Source organism: Macaca mulatta, chromosome 3 (assembly GCF_049350105.2).
Source record: "Macaca mulatta isolate MMU2019108-1 chromosome 3, T2T-MMU8v2.0, whole genome shotgun sequence".
Lineage (NCBI taxonomy): Eukaryota > Metazoa > Chordata > Mammalia > Primates > Cercopithecidae > Macaca > Macaca mulatta.
The window spans coordinates 49,260,057-49,276,565 of NC_133408.1; the positions used below are offsets into that span (position 1 = coordinate 49,260,057).

The following is a 16,509-nucleotide window of genomic DNA, read 5'->3' on the forward strand; positions in this document are numbered from 1 at the left end:
GGGCGAAACTTGCCATGAGCTGAGATCACATCACTGCACTCCAAACTGGGCGCAGAGAAAGACTCCGTCACAAACAAACAAAAACAGTATGACTTAATTATTTCTCTCTTACATATTGTAGAAATTTTCCCCAAATCTACCATTCATTTTGTAAACATAAACATATATTTCTATAGTCTCTTAGTAGTGATTGTAGATTTCTGGTTTTTCACTTGGTTTTTGAATCTGACAACAGTTTTGTGTGTAGGGTATTGTAGTGTAAGGGATCTGTCTTTTCCCCCAAGCAGATAGCTCATTTTCCCAATGCAATATTCCTTGAAATATTCTGAATAAAAGAGAATTTTAAAAATCTGTTTTTGAGCAACGGGAAATGTGAACCAAAAATATGCATAAGGAATTTTTGATTGAAAAACCCAGATGGGGGCAGGAGTTTGAAATGAACTTCCCCTAAAAGCCAAAACTTGTAGAGGTGGCAGCCTGAGGGCTTTCCAGAGAGCTGTAATTGACTGCTGCTCCCATCAGCCACTCTCCTCTCTCTCATAACTTTTTTGGGCAGCCATTAAAGATCTGATGACGAGCGTGAATGTGGCAGCATTTTGGCATTTTGGATGGTGGCATAATTGCACATATTGAAAAACTCTAAATTTACATGGGTGGATCCAGTGTGTCTCATTATACGGGAGGTGTGAAAACTCCATGTGCCTCTTTGAGCAATTGTCCTGCTCTGTCACAGTTCAGGGGAAACAAAAGTAGCTCCAACTTCCTGAGATTTAAATTGGACTTTATTCCATTTAGTTGATACTGTAACTAGAATTTGAATATTCTTTTCCCTTTCTGATTTTTTTTTTTTTTTTTTTTGGAGATGTAGTTTCATTCTTGTCACCCAGGCTGGAGTGTAGTGGCACAATTTCAGCTTCCTGCAATCTCCACCTTCCAGGTTCAAGCAATTCTCCTGCCTCAGCCTCCCAAGTAGCTGGGATTACAGACGTGCACCACCATGCCCAGCTAATTTTTGTATATTTAGTAGAGATGGGGTTTCACCATGTTGGCCAGGCTGGTCTTGAACTCCTGACCTCAGGTGATCCTCCTGCCTTGGCCTCCCAAAGTGCTGGGATTACAGGTGTGAGCCACCGTGCCTGGCACTCTTTCTGATTTCCATTTTCACTTTTATCTCTCCAATCCTGAAGATATATCAACCCACAAGGAACTTCCTTCCAGCCTTTACTTAAAACATTGCTCTTCTTCCAACTCCAGATATTCCCTACGTCGGCTGCCACTCCTTCTCGTCTCTGTTCAGTCTTGGAAAATTGGTTTGGTCCAAGCTGAAGCTATTCTTGGAAGAAGTACCATTATTTTTAAATAAAAGGGTTCCCCAGCCTGGACAGTGTAGCAAGACCCCATCTCTACCAAAAAATCAAAAATTTAGCCAGGCATGATGGTGCACACCTGCAGGCCCATCTGTTCGGGCGGCTGATGCAAGAGAATGGTTTGAGCCGGAGAGATCGAGGCTGCGGTTAGCTATTATTGCACCACTGCACTCCAACCTGGGCAATAGAGTGAAACCATGGCTCAAAATAAATAAATAACATAAAAAGATTCCTCCTTTCAGAGAATTGCTTGAACCCATGAGGCAGAGGCTTGCAGTGAGTCAAGATTGCGCCACTGCACTCCAGCCTGGGTGACAGAGCAAGACTCCGCTCAAAAAATAAAAATAAAAAATAAAAAAATAAGAAAGATGCCTCCTTCCAGGACCCAAGAACTAGGAATTTCAAGCTGAAATCTTGCTTTTGAAGCATGATTATGTATGGGGGGATCAGCAGAGTGTGTGAAAATTATTAAAAAGTAAAGCATGAGATGTGACTGAGCTCTTGGGAGGGGACCACTCTCCCCTTCTTAAAACGCTTTTTTTTCTCCTGACCCCTGCCTGAGATACAGGCTGTCCTGATTCAGCCTACCTTGCCTGTCACTCTTTGATGGATCCCCACTTGTGCCCTGCACCTGAGATTGGAGTGCACACAAGTCTCGGGGACCTGCCCTTTGAACATCTCCAAGACCCTGTCCTCAGGGGATCCCGTCGACTCTCGTGGCTGAAAATACCATCCACAGAAGGATAGCATCTATATTTATATTAACCCAAATATTCAACTGAATATTCAACATCTCTACTTGGAAACACATCTCTGGCTTCACATGGCTTCAAAAGAGAACTGTTGACCCCTCCCCCACACACCGCCTCCACCACCAATCCCAGTCCCCCTGTCACCTCGGGAAATGGTGTCACCACCCAGGGGCTGCTCAGGCTAAAACCTAGGTGTGCCCTGGGGCTCCCCCTCCTCTTCCCCGACATGCCCGGTCCACCAGCAAGCCCATCCTTCCTCCTGGATACACCTGGGCTCCCAGCGACACCACTGTCACCTTGGCCCAAGCCATTGTCATGGCCACCCCACCACCATTTCCATTCTTAGCTGCCTTCTGTCCATTCTCTTTCCCCAGCGGTCCCAGCTTTATTTTTAACGAATGCAGTTCAGATCTTTCCGTCTCCCTGCTAGACCCTCTGACGCCTTTCCATACAACCTTCCACGGTCTGTGACCCCACGTCGCCCTCGCTGGCTGGGCCACGGTCCCTCTAGTCCTGGTCTTCACCCTTGAACCTGCCTAGCCTCTGTCCTCCTCCTCTACACCCCATGGCTTCTTCCACTTTCTTCCGCCTGGCTCTCCCGGGAATTCCAGCTACGTGTGCTGTTCCTGTCACACGTCGCCTGGTGTGTCATTTTCATCTCTGTCTACCTTTCCCTCCTAGAATGCCATTCCTATGAGAGCACTTTCAGGTCACTTCACAGCGTACCTCCAGCCCCAGGCACAGAGCCCGGGATATCGTAGGTGTGCAGTAAACATCTGTTGACGGGCTGGCTGGATTCTATGTGGGAAGCATAATGACCAGTGGTCACAAATTACCAGGGCCAGAGGGGCGCCTCCTGGCGTTAACCACCTGGTGCCCGCCCTACCTTTAAAGCCAAGAGTATCCATTTAATGAGCAAGAAGCAGAAACCCTGGGCAAAGCAGTGCAGATTTAGGCTCTCAGGGGAACATGTTGACCACTCAGAAAACCTTCCAGGAGGTGAGTACAGGGAGATGGAGGTGCTCTAGCCTGCGATGCTGGGAAAGGGTTGTGGGCTGGAAAAAGGGCTCCCTGGGACTGGTATATGGGCCACTGGGCAGAAGAGGGGCTGCCAGAGGGCTCTGAGATCCTCACTCTGGAGCAGGTCCTCACCCACACCGAAGGAACGGAGGACGAATTCCGTCATGCTTGAAATGTTGAATTGTTGGCAAAAGCCCAAGTTAATGAAATAGCATGGAAAATGGGCGTGATTAGATTTTTGAATTGTAATTAGATTAACATTGTCACTAGTTATCTGTCTGATATATCTTATAAATCAAATGTTGGGTTGATTTATCTTTCATCACTTGTGGGGACTTTACTCCTAACAGTAACTCAGAAACCAGCCCCAAGTCAGAGCTGGTGGGATGGGCTCCCAGCTATCTTTAGGAAGTTTGTTGGTTTGGGGAAGACAGCCACCACCTTGGGCAGGGCTCTGGTGTTTTCTTCCTTTTTTCTTTTTTTTTTTTTTGAGATGGAGTCTTGCTCTGTCATCCAGGCTGGAGTGTAGCAGCACAGTCTCGGCTCACTGCAATATTCGCCTCCTGAGTTCAAGCAATTCTCATGTCTCAGCCTCCCGAGTAGCTGGCACTACAGGTGCCCACCACCACGCCTGGCTAATTTTTGTATTTTTAATGAGACAGGGTTTCACCATGTTGGCCAGGCTGCTCACGAACTCCTGACCTTAGGTGATCCACCCACGTTGGCCTCCCAAAGTGCTGGGATTATAGGCGTGAGCCACCGTGTCCGGCAGGGCGTTTTATTTTTTTGTCCATCTGTTATTCAGGAACTTTGTTTCCAGCGCTGTGAGTACAGGCCCAGGGCTGGGTGACAGAGTGCAGAGAGCAGGGCCCTACCCTTGAGCTGTTTCTGGAAGGGCTCCCAGCCAGCACCAGGCTTAGGGAGCAGTGTGCCCTGCAGTGTCATTCCAGGTCAGGGAGGTTGTGATGAATATTGTTCTCAACAGAGGGTCCCCAGGGCAGTGATGCCACTACTTAGGATCTTACAGAATAAGATTCTTCAGGCTGGGTGTGGGGGCTCACACCTGGAATCCCAGCACTTTGGGAGGCCAAAGTGGGAGGATCACTGAGCCCAGGAGTTCGAGACCAGTCTGGGCAACATAGCAAGACCCTGTTTCTACAAAAAAAAAAAAAAAAAAGGTTTAAAAAGTAGCTGAGCATGGTGGCATGCACCCGTCCCAGCTACTTGGGAAGCTGAGGTGGGAGGATTGCTCTAGCCCGAGAGGCCAAGGCTGCAGTCAGCTGTGATTGTGTCACTGCAGTCCAGCCTGGGCGACAGAAGGAGACCCTGTTTCCAATAAAAAAAAAATAAAAATAAAAATCTTTATTTTGAAGAATCTGACCAGTTCTCTACCTGGCACTTGAGTGAAAAATGACACAATCCAAAGTAGGTGGCGGATTGGTTCTCACTCGGGCAGTCCCTGGAGACACCTCTCCTGCTTCTGACCCGGGGAAGAGTGCGGTGATATAAACCACCTTCTGCTCTAGGCCAGCTTGTAACTGTTCAGCCAGCCAGCCCTCTCCTAACTCTGTGACCCCCGGCCCGGGAATGGGGCTCCTCAAGGCCCCGAGAACCAGCCCGCCGTCCCCACGGATGTACCTGGAAGCCACAGTGCCCCACACCCCCTGGGACTCTCCCAAACACAGCACCTGTGCTTCCTGACTCCTCTCTCTGAATCTGGCCTTTGAGTTCAATGTCCTAGGAACTTAACTCTAGGGATGCCCTTTCCCCCTTTAGCTACTGAGTCATGTGCTGAGTCTTTGGGAATTTCAGGCAATATTTAGGTTGGTGCAAAAGTCATTGTGGTGTTTGCTATTAATTGCAAAAATAATAAATGGGAAAATGAATTTGTGTACATCAGGCTTGCCTAGGGAGATGACCTAGGGAGAGGCCCCATTTTGCGTAGCTCCTGAGCAGGGAGAGATCCTCACATGAATGCCCCCCTTTCTTTTTGTGAATCCTGACCCAGTACTGTGTCCCCGCCCCACGCCTCCCCCCACCTATACACACGCTTCCCTTTCCCTTGCAGAACATTTTCTACCACAGTTCCTCTCTCCTGACATAGTATATGTTTGTTCCTTACCTGTCTTGCTGCATGAGGATGTAAGTTGCCTGAATTCAAAAACATGTCTTGCTTTTTGTGAATGAAAGAGTGGCTGGCATGTAGCAGGTACTGAAATATTTGTAGAGTGAATGATAAATCTCAGTTCAGGGCACTCAGTGTGGCCTGGGCTATGTGGAATAGCCAATTGGTGGCCACAGAGAGTGGCTAGCCATTCCCAGGCTGGGAATGTGACACTTAGCCACTCTCTTTTACAGATAATGTGCTTATTAAAATGATGTCCCAAGGCATTCCCCAGTGGTGTGTGAATCGTGAATGCAAATGTCAGAGGCTCTGAAGTTTCAAGTTTTTTTGTTTTTTTTTTTTTGAGACGGAGTCTCGCTCTGTTGCCCATGCTGGAGTGCAACAGTGCGATCTTGGCTCTTTGCAACCTCCGCCTCCCTGGTTCAAGCGATTCTCCTGCCTCCGTCTCCTGAGTAGCTGGGATTACAGGCAAGCGCCACCACACCCGGCTAATCTTTGTATTTTTAGTAGAAACGGGGTTTTGCCATATTGGCCGGGGCTGGTCTTGAACTCCTGACCTCAAGTGATCCGCTGCCTTGGCCTCCCAAAGTGCTGGGATTACAAGCGTGAGCCACCGCACCTGGCCAAGTTTCAAGTCTTGACTCTAATAAAACCAGGGAAGTTTCGCGCGGCCACATAAGTGGGAGGGAAAATTAACTGTTGCTTTCTGTATTCACCAAGATGGCCTAAAATAAGAAATCAGAAAAGGGAAGAAAGAAAACCAAACCCCTGAGGTTGTCCAAGTCGATCTTGGCAGGTATTTTCTTGTCTGTTGATTGCTAGACTTTCCCTCTACCTGCATTGCAGGCTAAAATGTATGACTCAGCCCTGGCCAATAACATACCAGTAAAAAGTAGTTTCCCCTGAGAGCTTTCTCTTCCTCCATAGCTGTGAGTGCCAACAGCTTCCACTGTAAGTGAGAAAAGCTGAGTGTGCCCCGGCTGCCTCGTTTTCTCACCAAGGTGTTATGAGCTGGTGGGGAAGGCCAGCAGCTGGGGCAGCAGCTTTAGAATTAGTGCACGAGACAGGAGGACAAGTCACTGGGCCTCCTGAATTTCCTCATCTGCAAAACAGGGACAGTTTTTTAATTTCTTTTTTTTTTTTTGGTTTGAGATGGAGTCTTGCTCTGTTGCCCAGCCTGGAGTACTGTGGCACGATCTCAGCTTACTGCAACCTCTGCCTCCCGGGCTCAGGTGATTCTCATGCCTCAGCCTCCTGAATAGCTGGGATTACAGGCGCAGACCACCATGCCCGGCTAATTTTTGTATTTTTAGTAGAGATGAGGTTTCACCATGTTGGTTAGGCTGGTCTCAAACTCCTGGCCTGAAATGATTTGCCTGCCTCGGCCTCTCAAAGTGCTGGGATTACAGGTGTGAGCCACCGTGCCTGGCCAACAGGGACAGTTTTAATCCCCTTTCTGGGTGGTGTCAGGACACCCACAGAGGTGTGGGTCTAAGCGCTTTGTGAATATCCATGTCCTGTTCCTAAGGAAAGCACTAGTCATTCATTCATTCACACAACAGTTACTGACAGCCCACCTCAACCGGCAGGAATATTATACAGCCACTGTAATGTAAAATCACCAGTGCTGTTCAGAAGGGTGGAGATGTTTATGTCATTGGCTGTGTGGCCAAAAGAAAAAGTTCTGCTGGGGACGTGGGATGGGCATATACGTGTTTGAATATAAGGTCTTTAATGCTGTTATATTTGGTCTCCATCAAATAATTATTCTGTGGGTGACAACCTCTTAGAAAAAGAAAGAGAAAAGCAGCTATTTGCATAAACCTCAGGCCATGTGTGGTCTCCTGCCCCAGGAACCTTCTCTCACACTCATCCCATCCTCCCGCCAGTGGTTCCTCCCTCGATGGCATGAGGTGGTTCGGTTTTTTCCCTCTGTGTCCACCCTGGGGTGCCCTGGACCTGTGGTCACTGACTGCAGTGAACAATTATGTGTGCGTCTGTTAGTTCATTTGCATTGCTATAAAGAAATACCTGAGGCTGAGGAATTTATAAAGAAAAGAGGTTTACTTGGCCCAAGGTTCTGCAGGTTGTACAAGAAGCATGACCCGAGCATCTGCTGCTGGTGAGGCCTCAGGAAGCTTCCAATCATAATGGAAGGCAAAGAGGACTTGACATATCACATGGGGAGAGAGAGAGAGTGAGAAGGGGGAGGTCCCAGACTCTTGTAAACAACCAGGTCTCACAAGAACTCAGAGCAAGAACTCACTCATTACCAGGAGGCGGGTACCAAGCCATTCATGAGCCATCTGCCCTCATGGCCCAAACACCTCCCACCAGGCCCCAGCTCCAACACTGGGGATCACATTTCAACATGAAATTTGGAGGGGACACTAGCCATAGCCAGGTGTCGTGGCATGTGCCTGTAATCTCAGTTACTCAGGAAGCTGAGGCAGGAAAATCGCTTGAACCTGGCAGGCAGAGGTTGCAGTGAGCTGAGATCATGCCACTGCACTCCAGTCTGGTGACAGAGCAAGACTCTGTCTCAAAAAAAAAAAAAAAATATATATATATATATATATATATATTAGAGAGAGAGAGAAGAGGGGACAGATGTCCAAAGTGTATCAGTGTCCATCATGGCTTCATGGCTTTTAGACTGTCAGGCGTTGAATATGGGCCTGTGTTTTCTTTCTCTTTATCTCCTCATTGTTGAACACATGGGTGTGCCTCCTGTGGATGGGACCAGTGGCTGATTCACCTTTCCAAACCTGCGTCCTGATGATCTGTAAAGTGTACCCACCCTGTAAGATTGTCGTGGGACAATGTATATAAAAACCTCGATATACAGCCTAGTACACAAAGGACGGTGTAAATATTCTCTTCCGTGCTTCGTAGATTTCACTTTTGAACGCTCAGATTGTTCTCTGGCAAAAATAAATAAATAAATAAATAAATAAAATAAATGCTTGCAGTGAGAAGCTGCCCTGCACTCTCAGGCGAGCTGTTGGGTGCAAGTCCTGCAGGACTGAGCTCTGAAGGCCACGCACTCCCTGGGTTACGCTTGCACTATGGCATCCATCCTGGCACAAGCGCAGATGGGCAGTTGGGAGGGGACATCAGCCTGGGAAAACTAGATGTCAGTGAAAAATGCTGGAGGTGGCTGGCGTTCGCAAAACCCAGTCGTAAAAAACAGTGCGTTCTCGGTACAAAATGAGCACTGTTAAAAATAAACCACGCAAGAAGAAATATATTTGAATACGAGGCACGGCAAACAGTTTTGCAAGGTATTAAGATCACATTAATCTTAATTTTATTATATATTAAAGTTTCTAACTTTTCAAATAATGCAGTTTTCGTTGTTTTAAAACGTCTGAGAATTATAGAGCTATTTGGTGTGGCTGTCAGGCAAGGACTCCTGCCATTTATTGGGGCCCTGGTTTTATTTAATAGCCAGATGAATGGAATAGTTAATAAAAGAAATATTGCTTTATTCCCTGACATTTATGTCCTTGGTTTCCAATAAAGAATTGAAATTATGAATAGTTGATGGTTTAAATTGATGTTTTATGTTGAACGCTAGCTATAATTTGCCCTCTGAGGATTGTAATACCGAGAAACAGATGGTTTCACAGTAACAAATTGCTATGTGTATACACTCTATAGTCTTGGCTTTCAGATACTTTCACCTTCGGTTCTGAGCTGCTCTGCAGATGGAGGCGGGGGGCGGGCGGGGGCGAGATCAGCCTCTGGTGGAAGGGGTTTCCTGCCTGGTGGGGGAGACACAGACAGGCCCAGGGGGTTCAGGGAAATGTAGCTGGCCTGAGATGTGGCCAGCACCTGCACTGGGCTTTGGTGTCAGTACCTGGGGCCAAGAGGGGCATTCTGTCCAAGATCACGGTGGCAGCTGCAAGGGTAGTGCCTGCAGGACTGCTGTGCATGTGGCCGTTTGACACCGTGCCGTGCTGCAAACTCCACATCTTCCTAGAACAACCAGGAAAATGCTGTGGAGACTAGCTGCCAGATTTTGCAGTTGCCCTGCGGTGGAGAGGTCAAGAGCCTGGACTCTGGAGCCAGGTGGCTCGGCCACTTTGGGGGAAGTTTCCCGAATTCCCACATCTCAGTTTCCTCATCTGTAAAACGTGCATAAGAGCAAAAGCCACTGCCCTGTTCTGAGGATTCACAGAGACCATCCCTCTAACACAACCCTGAGCCGGGTGCCGGGTACGGCGTCAGCGCCTGCCAGGTAATGGTGTAACGAAAATTACAAAGCAGATTGATGTGGTGTGATTCCTGACGTTACAAAAGCTTCCTTGTTTTTCAGAGGGAGTTCCCACAGGGGTTCTTTAGACAGGCAGTGCATTAAGGTTGCAGAAATTTACTTTCCAAAACGTTTTAAAGGAACGCAGCTTCAGTGGCAGCAAGGTACCTGAAACAGGAACCCTTCCAGAATGTCTCTGTTTTGTTGGCCTTTGAGACCTGCCACTCCTGACTGTGGGGACCTGGGCTGCCCCAGATCCGCCTGTCAGAAGCCTGGAGTTGTTAAGCTGATGATATTTAACACCAATGCGAAGAGCCCCTCACAGACAATTCAAGAACACTTACAGATAGAAACTGGGCCTGGTTTTAAGGTGTCATTTAGCACAAGTGTTAACAACAAGAGATGGAATTGGTAACGAGGCACTGGGGTCAGATCCTCATATTTTTGTCAACTTTCATCGGTCAGATCAGTAGTTCTGTCTTCTCTAAGAGGAGTGTGGAATTTAGTGGTTTTCCTGCTTTGGGCTGTGACCCAGGAGCTTGTTTTCAAGATGTATTTATTTAGAATACAAGGCTCTTTTCCATAAGGAAAGGAAACGTTACAGAAGCGAGCTCTTGGTTAATTGAATAAGAAACCTGTTCGTCTCATGACTCACTTAAGAGAGAGCTGGCAGCCCTTCCTGAATGCCTATTACAGGCGGCACTGTGTCCTTTTACTTAACCTCCCAAGGAGGATGAGGGTTGCAGGCTCCCCAGGCCCATCGCTGTGTTGATGAGTGACAGAGCCTCTGTAAAGGAGTGGGGATGAGCTCTGAGCCCTTTTCCCGTGGGCTGCGCTGCCTGGAAGCAAGCCCTGCCTCGGCTTGGCTTCCAGCTCTCGCACAGAGCCGAGTGTTAACTGGTGGTAGTTTGGAGATGAGAGGAAATGGGCTGTAAGGACCATTGAGTCCAGGACCTACCAGAGCAGTCTTTCTCCTCTGTAATGTGAGACTGTAGAGCTCTAGAATGTTCTTCTCCAACTCCCAGCGGATGCTGTCAGAGCCCTAGGGGCAGGGTCCTTCAGTGGCTCCCTGTGGCCTGAAGGACAAGCCAGCTCCTGCCCTGGAAGCTGTGGGGACGTGGTCCTAGCCTGTGCTCCTGCCTCGCTGACCTCCCTGGAATGCCGGGGCCACCTCGCTGGGTTCCTCCTGTGCCCCAATCTGCCCCTGCCACCCCTGTCCCACCGTGCTTCCTCCCTCCCTGTGCCTCGGCTCAGGCCCTGCCACCCGGTGCTCTGACCTCGTCCGTCTTGGAATGAGGCGCCTGCGTGGGTAGCCTGTGGGTGGAGTTGTGATCATCTGTTTGCTTTCGGTCCACTCCACCGCATCCCGACACAGTGTCCAGCACACAGTAGGCATCAGTGAATGAATGTGGGACAAATGCTTGCACAGAAGTCTTTGCATGAGCCACGACTGTAAACAGAGGTGCTCCTCTCGTCCTAACGTGGAACTCCCCAAGCTGTGGGAAAGGGTGCCCATGGACCACTGCTCACCCGTGGCTCAGATACTTCCACAGTAATTTATTGGCGACAGTGACTCATAGCTTCCATAGGTTCAAGCAGAAGAAACGGCGAGTCCTGGAGCACTGCTTGTTTTGAAGTCTGTTTCAGATTAGGGTCATGTTTCAAAGTTTTTGAATTTCTTTTTTATTCAGAAGACATTTGATGAGTTGACTATTGGGGGGATGTTGACCCCGGTGACTCTGCGGGACAGGGGAGACCCCTGGGCTCCCTTATAAGCTTGCTGACTCACCACCTGTTCTCTGTCTTCTACATTAGAAGCAAGGGCAGGGAGGCCGCCGGGCGCGGTGGCTCAAGCCTGTAATCCCAGCACTTTGGGAGGCCGAGACGGGCAGATCACGAGGTCAGGAGATCGAGACCATCCTGGCTAACACCGTGAAACCCCGTCTCTACTAAAAATACAAAAAAAACTAGCCGGGCGAGGTGGCGGGCGCCTGTAGTCCCAGCTACTCTGGAGGCTGAGGCAGGAGAATGGCCTAAACCTGGGAGGCGGAGCTTGCAGTGAGCTGAGATCCGGCCACTGCACTCCAGCCTGGGCTACAGAGCAAGACTCCGTCTCAAAAAAAAAAAAAAAAAAAAAAAAGAAGCAAGGGCAGGGACGCTGCCTTTCCCGGCCGCTGCGGTGTCCTAGCGCAGGGCACGTGCCCGAGGACCCTTGGTGATCGGAGGGAGGGCTGCACCAGGGACATCAGTGCTGGTCTTACAGGAAATGGCAAATGAATGGAATGGTTCTGACTCCATATTACTCCTTATGCAGATGCAAAATAAACACACACAATTTTTCATCCCGGAAAGAAGTCTAAACGAACTCTTGACAAAAACAGCCAAGTTCAGAGAAGCTGACCGTGTTGGTGTAAGAAGCTGTTTTCAGGCCGGGCGCAGTGGCTCACGCCTGTAATCTCAGCACTTTGGGAGGCCGAAGTGGGTGGATTACTTGAGGTCAGGAGTTCGAGACCAGACTGACCAACATGGGGAAACTTCGTCTCTACTAAAAATAGAAAAATTAGCTAGGCGTGGTGGCACAGGCCTGTAATCCCGGCTACTTGGGAGACTGAGGCAGGAGAATCGCTTGAAGCCGGGTTGAACCCGGGAGGCAGAGGTTGCAGCGAGCCGAGATCACACCACTGCACTTCAGCCTGGGCAACAGAGCAAGACTCTGTTTTTTTAAAAAAAAAAAAAAAAAAGCTGTTCTCCCTGAGTCAGCCCCGGTATCTGATAAGTGTCTGCAGCTGACAGCTCGGAGCTTCTGTCAACCCACTTTGGAGGCTGGGGTGGGAGGCAAGAAACCCAGACATAACCCCTCCTGGCTGCAAAACCTCCAGGTTTGATTGCGGCACCCACTCCATGGTGAGTCTTAACTCTTCTGAAAACTGTTCATGGACTGCAGGCCTCACAGGGGCTTCCGTGCCAGCTTTTCCTCGTCACCTCCTGCTGCAGATCTGTGCCCCCAGGCTCTCCTGTGTGTCTGCCTGCTCCTCCTTTTCCTCCAGGTCCGATTCCACAGCCCTGGGTTGCCTTCCCACCTCTGTCTTCTCTAGGGTGTGTCCTGGCCTTTCCTGCCACCATTGTCCTCAGGGATCTTCCAGCTTTCCAGGCATTTGGAAAGAGGCCTCCATACCTTCATGTGGCCTCCCAGGTTCCCTGTGACAGGGTCCTGCGTCAGGAAACCGGGGGCTGGGTGCAGTGGTTCATACCTGTTATCTCAGCACTTTGGGAGGCCAAGGCAGGAGGATTACTTGAGGCCAGGAGTTCGAGCCAGCCTCGGCAGCATAGTGAGATTCCATCTCTCCAAAAAATAAAATTTAGCCAAGTGTGGTGGCGTGCACCTGTGGTCCCAGCTACTCGGAAGGCCAAGGCAGGAGGATTGCTTCAGCCCTGGAGGTTGAGGCTGCAGTGAGCTATAATCGTGCCATTCCAGTCTGGGAAACAGGGTGAGATCCTGTCTCAAAATAATAATAATAATTATTATTATTGTTACTATTGTCAGGGAAGGACACTTAGATCCCCTACTGGAATCTAGGCTTCCTCATTCCGTCAGATTCTGCTCCTCCTCCAAGGCTGGGCTCAGGAGCCTGCCCCTCTGTGAACCTCCCAGTCCTCAGCCCCCTTCCTGTTCCTGCAGCACTGACGTCACCTCGTCGTGCCCGACTGTGTAGCGTGCAGGCCTCCATCTTCCACCCGACTGCAGAACCTCAGGTGGTATCTGGTTCCACGTGTCCCCACTGGCACCTCGTCTGGGACATTGTCTGCGCCGACCAGTGATAACAATCGAAATAGCAAGCGTGGCTGACCGTGTGCCGAGGCTCGGCGCATGGCATTGGCCAGCCGTGATTTCATCTCAGCCTCTAGCATCCCGCTGGGGTAGGTTAATCCTGGATTTCTCAGATGGGAAATGTTAGGAACATCTCTAAGCCCCCATGGAAGGTCCCCGAGCCCAAATTCGAACCCACGTGGAGCGTTCCGTTGCTTCAGTGTGCTCTGGTGTGAATTTTAACGTAAGGTCCTGGCATTTAAGAGCTAGAAGGCACCCCAGAGGTGGAGAGCTCAGCTCTGTCATTGGATGGAAGCTGAGACCGGTGAGGTTCTCACTGGGGCTTTTGCAGGGAGTTTGGGGGAATTTTGAAGGCGGTACAGGTGTTCTGACCCTAATACCGTCTCCTCCAGCTGGGCCACACACTTGTTTCCTGCTCCTACCCCCATCCTTCCCACCCCTTGGATTCTGGGTGTACAGAGGGATGGGCACGTGCTGAGGTCAGCCTTGGGTTAGCCTCGTGGACAACGTGGGCCTGGAGCAGGAACCCGCCTGATAGGAGACACTCCAAGTCTGTCCGTACATGCTCAATGTGGGCATCGCTTGCACGCAGGTGCAACTTTTCTCTGGGAAACCACTTGAAATGAATTGATAGCCTCACCGCGGTGGAGACATGGCTTGACTGCGGAGAGACTCCATTGTAGAGAAATATTTGAGTAAAAGGTTTCATGTTAGAGTAGCATCTGCATGCAAATAAGAGGTAATGGGCGGGTGCGGTGGTTCACACCTGTAATCCCAGCTACTTGAGAGGCAGAGGCGAGAGGATCTCTGGAGCCCAGGAGTTTGAGACTGGCCTGGGCAACACGGTAAGACCCCATCTCTTAAGGAGAAAAAAAAAAAGTTTAAATTAGCTGGGCATGGTAGTCCCCGTAGACAAAGCTACTCAGGAAGCTGAGGCGAGAGGATCGCTTGAGCCCAGGAGTTCAAGGCAGTAGTGAGCTATGATTGTGCCACTGCATTCCAGTCTGGGCAACAGAGCCAGACCCCATCTCTCTCTTTTTTTTTTTTTTTTTTGAGATGGAATCTCACCCAGGCTGGAGTGCAGTGGCAAGATTTTGGTTCACTGCAACCTCTGCCTCCCGGGTTCAAGCGATTCTCCTGCCTTAGCCTCCCAAGTAGCTGGGATTATAAGTGCCCACCACCACGCCTGGCTAATTTCTGTATTTTTAGTAGAGACGGGGTTTCACCATGTTGGCCAGACTGGTCATGAACTCCTGACCTCAAGTGACGCTCCCACCTCGGCCTCCCAAAGTGCTGGGATTACAGGTGTGAGCCACCGTGCCTAGCCCAGACCCCATCTCTTTAAAACAAAAAAGTACATGAGATAAATGGGGAAAATGCTCTTGAGACAAGACCAAAACATACAGTGGCTGCTAAATGTCAGTGCCACGAGCCCAGGATTCTCCTACATCCCCTTCCGTGGTCAAGGAGGACCGCTGGGCTGTGTGTCTTCTGTGATTCTCCCCTGGTTCTGAGCCCTTTGCACTTGCACCTCACAGCGCCGCTCAGGTCCCTGGGGGTAAAGTGCAGAGGGAAATGGTGGCCGCTTGTAGTCTGATTGGATAAAAGCCACGGGAGGGTTTTGAAATTCTCTTTTCCTCTCGAATATGTATTTCCGCATCTTTACGGAGCCTCATCAACGCTTTTTTAAACCTCCCCTGGGATTTGAACCAGCGCCCATAGATACAGGTGGCTTGTCAGGTCAGCCATGTGCTGCTACTGAGGCAGCATCTGTCCCTAGCCCCGCAGCCACAGGTTCAGAAGGGAAACGCTTCTCCCGGGTGCCTTATGAGACCCAGTACTTCTAGTTTCACTTCATTAAAAACACCGTACAAAAGAAAAAGGCTGTCAAAACACAAGCAGCGTTTGAAACAAAACTTTGTAGGTCCCCTTGTACCACCACCGTCGTGGGCAGCATAGCGGATGAGTTCTGGGACACCAGCTAAAATGTGTGCAAGAGAAGCCAGGGTGCGTGGCAGACGTGTGTGTCTTTATGGGATTCAAGTCATGTCTCTGTTTTGTTGACCTGATAGAATTCATAGCCATCTAGCCTATGTATTGGATTTTTATTTTTGTGATGTCTGCTGCTTTTTAAAAATATCAGTTGGGGCCGGGCACGGTGGCTCATGCCTGTAATCCCAGCACTTTGGGTAACTGAGGCGGGTGGATCCCTTGAGGTCAGGAGTTCGAGACCCACCTGGCCAACCTGGCCAAACCCTGTCTCTACTAAAAATACAAAAATTAGCTGGGCGTGGTGGTGCACACCTGTGATCCCAGTTACTCAGGAGGCTGAGGCAGGAGAATCACTTGAACCCAGGAGGCAGAGGTTGCAGTGAGCTGAGATCACGCCATTGCACTCCAGCCTGGGCGACAGAGTGAGACTCCATCTCAAAAAAAAAAAAAAAAATCAGTTAGTAGCCAAGCACCGTGCACACACCTGTAGTCCCAGCCACTTGCGAGGCTGGATGATCACTTGAGTTCAGGAGTTCAAGACCAGCCTGGGCAACATAGCAAGACCTCATCTCTACAAAAAATAAAAAATTAGCAGGGCATGGTGGCACATGCCTGGAGTCCTAGCTCCTTGGGAGGCAGAAGGATCTCTTGAGCCCAGGAGTTCAAGACCAACCTGGGCAACATAGTGAGATTCCATCTCAAAAATATATATCAGTAGGTTAATCCAAACTTTGTTACATGGGCCAAGTGGCCAAAGTCACATCTTAGAGTTGTGGACTATGTAATCAGGTAAGTGTGGCTACAGTCACAGAAAGTTAGGGTAGAAAGAGGCTTGGAGGAGGGTGCACTTCTTCTAGCCAGAGCTTTCCTACTGAGCTCCTTTAAAGCTCAGGGGAAAGTGGGACGGGGTTGGGGAGCGACCTAAAACCCACCCCGTCCCATCTTCAACCAGAGCCACCCTGTTTTTACCTGCTCAGCAGTATCGTGCATCCATGTCACATTTTATTTGAAAATGGTCTTCTGCAGTTAAAACTACGAAAAGTTGAAAGTGGCCAACTTAAACTGCACTGTTTCTTTTTTGATTGAGGAGACTGGTGTACATAGAAGGGAGGTGTCAGTTAACGAGACTGTGACCTCACCACAGATGCCTGCCTGTGGCTGATGGA

At 49.5% G+C, this 16,509-nt stretch overlaps 1 protein-coding gene and 1 long non-coding RNA gene across 29 annotated transcripts in view; one reads left to right on the forward strand and one right to left on the reverse strand.

The window, feature by feature from the left end:
• CUX1 (cut like homeobox 1) overlaps positions 1 to 16,509 on the forward strand; it is a 472,306-nt gene that overhangs the window by 162,547 nt on the left and 293,250 nt on the right.
• On the reverse strand, positions 1,631 to 4,499 carry LOC144339775 (uncharacterized). Its single transcript, XR_013415150.1, has 2 exons — positions 4,218 to 4,499; positions 1,631 to 3,841 (listed from the first exon to the last, which is right to left on the reverse strand). It is a non-coding gene; the product is annotated as an uncharacterized LOC144339775 (long non-coding RNA).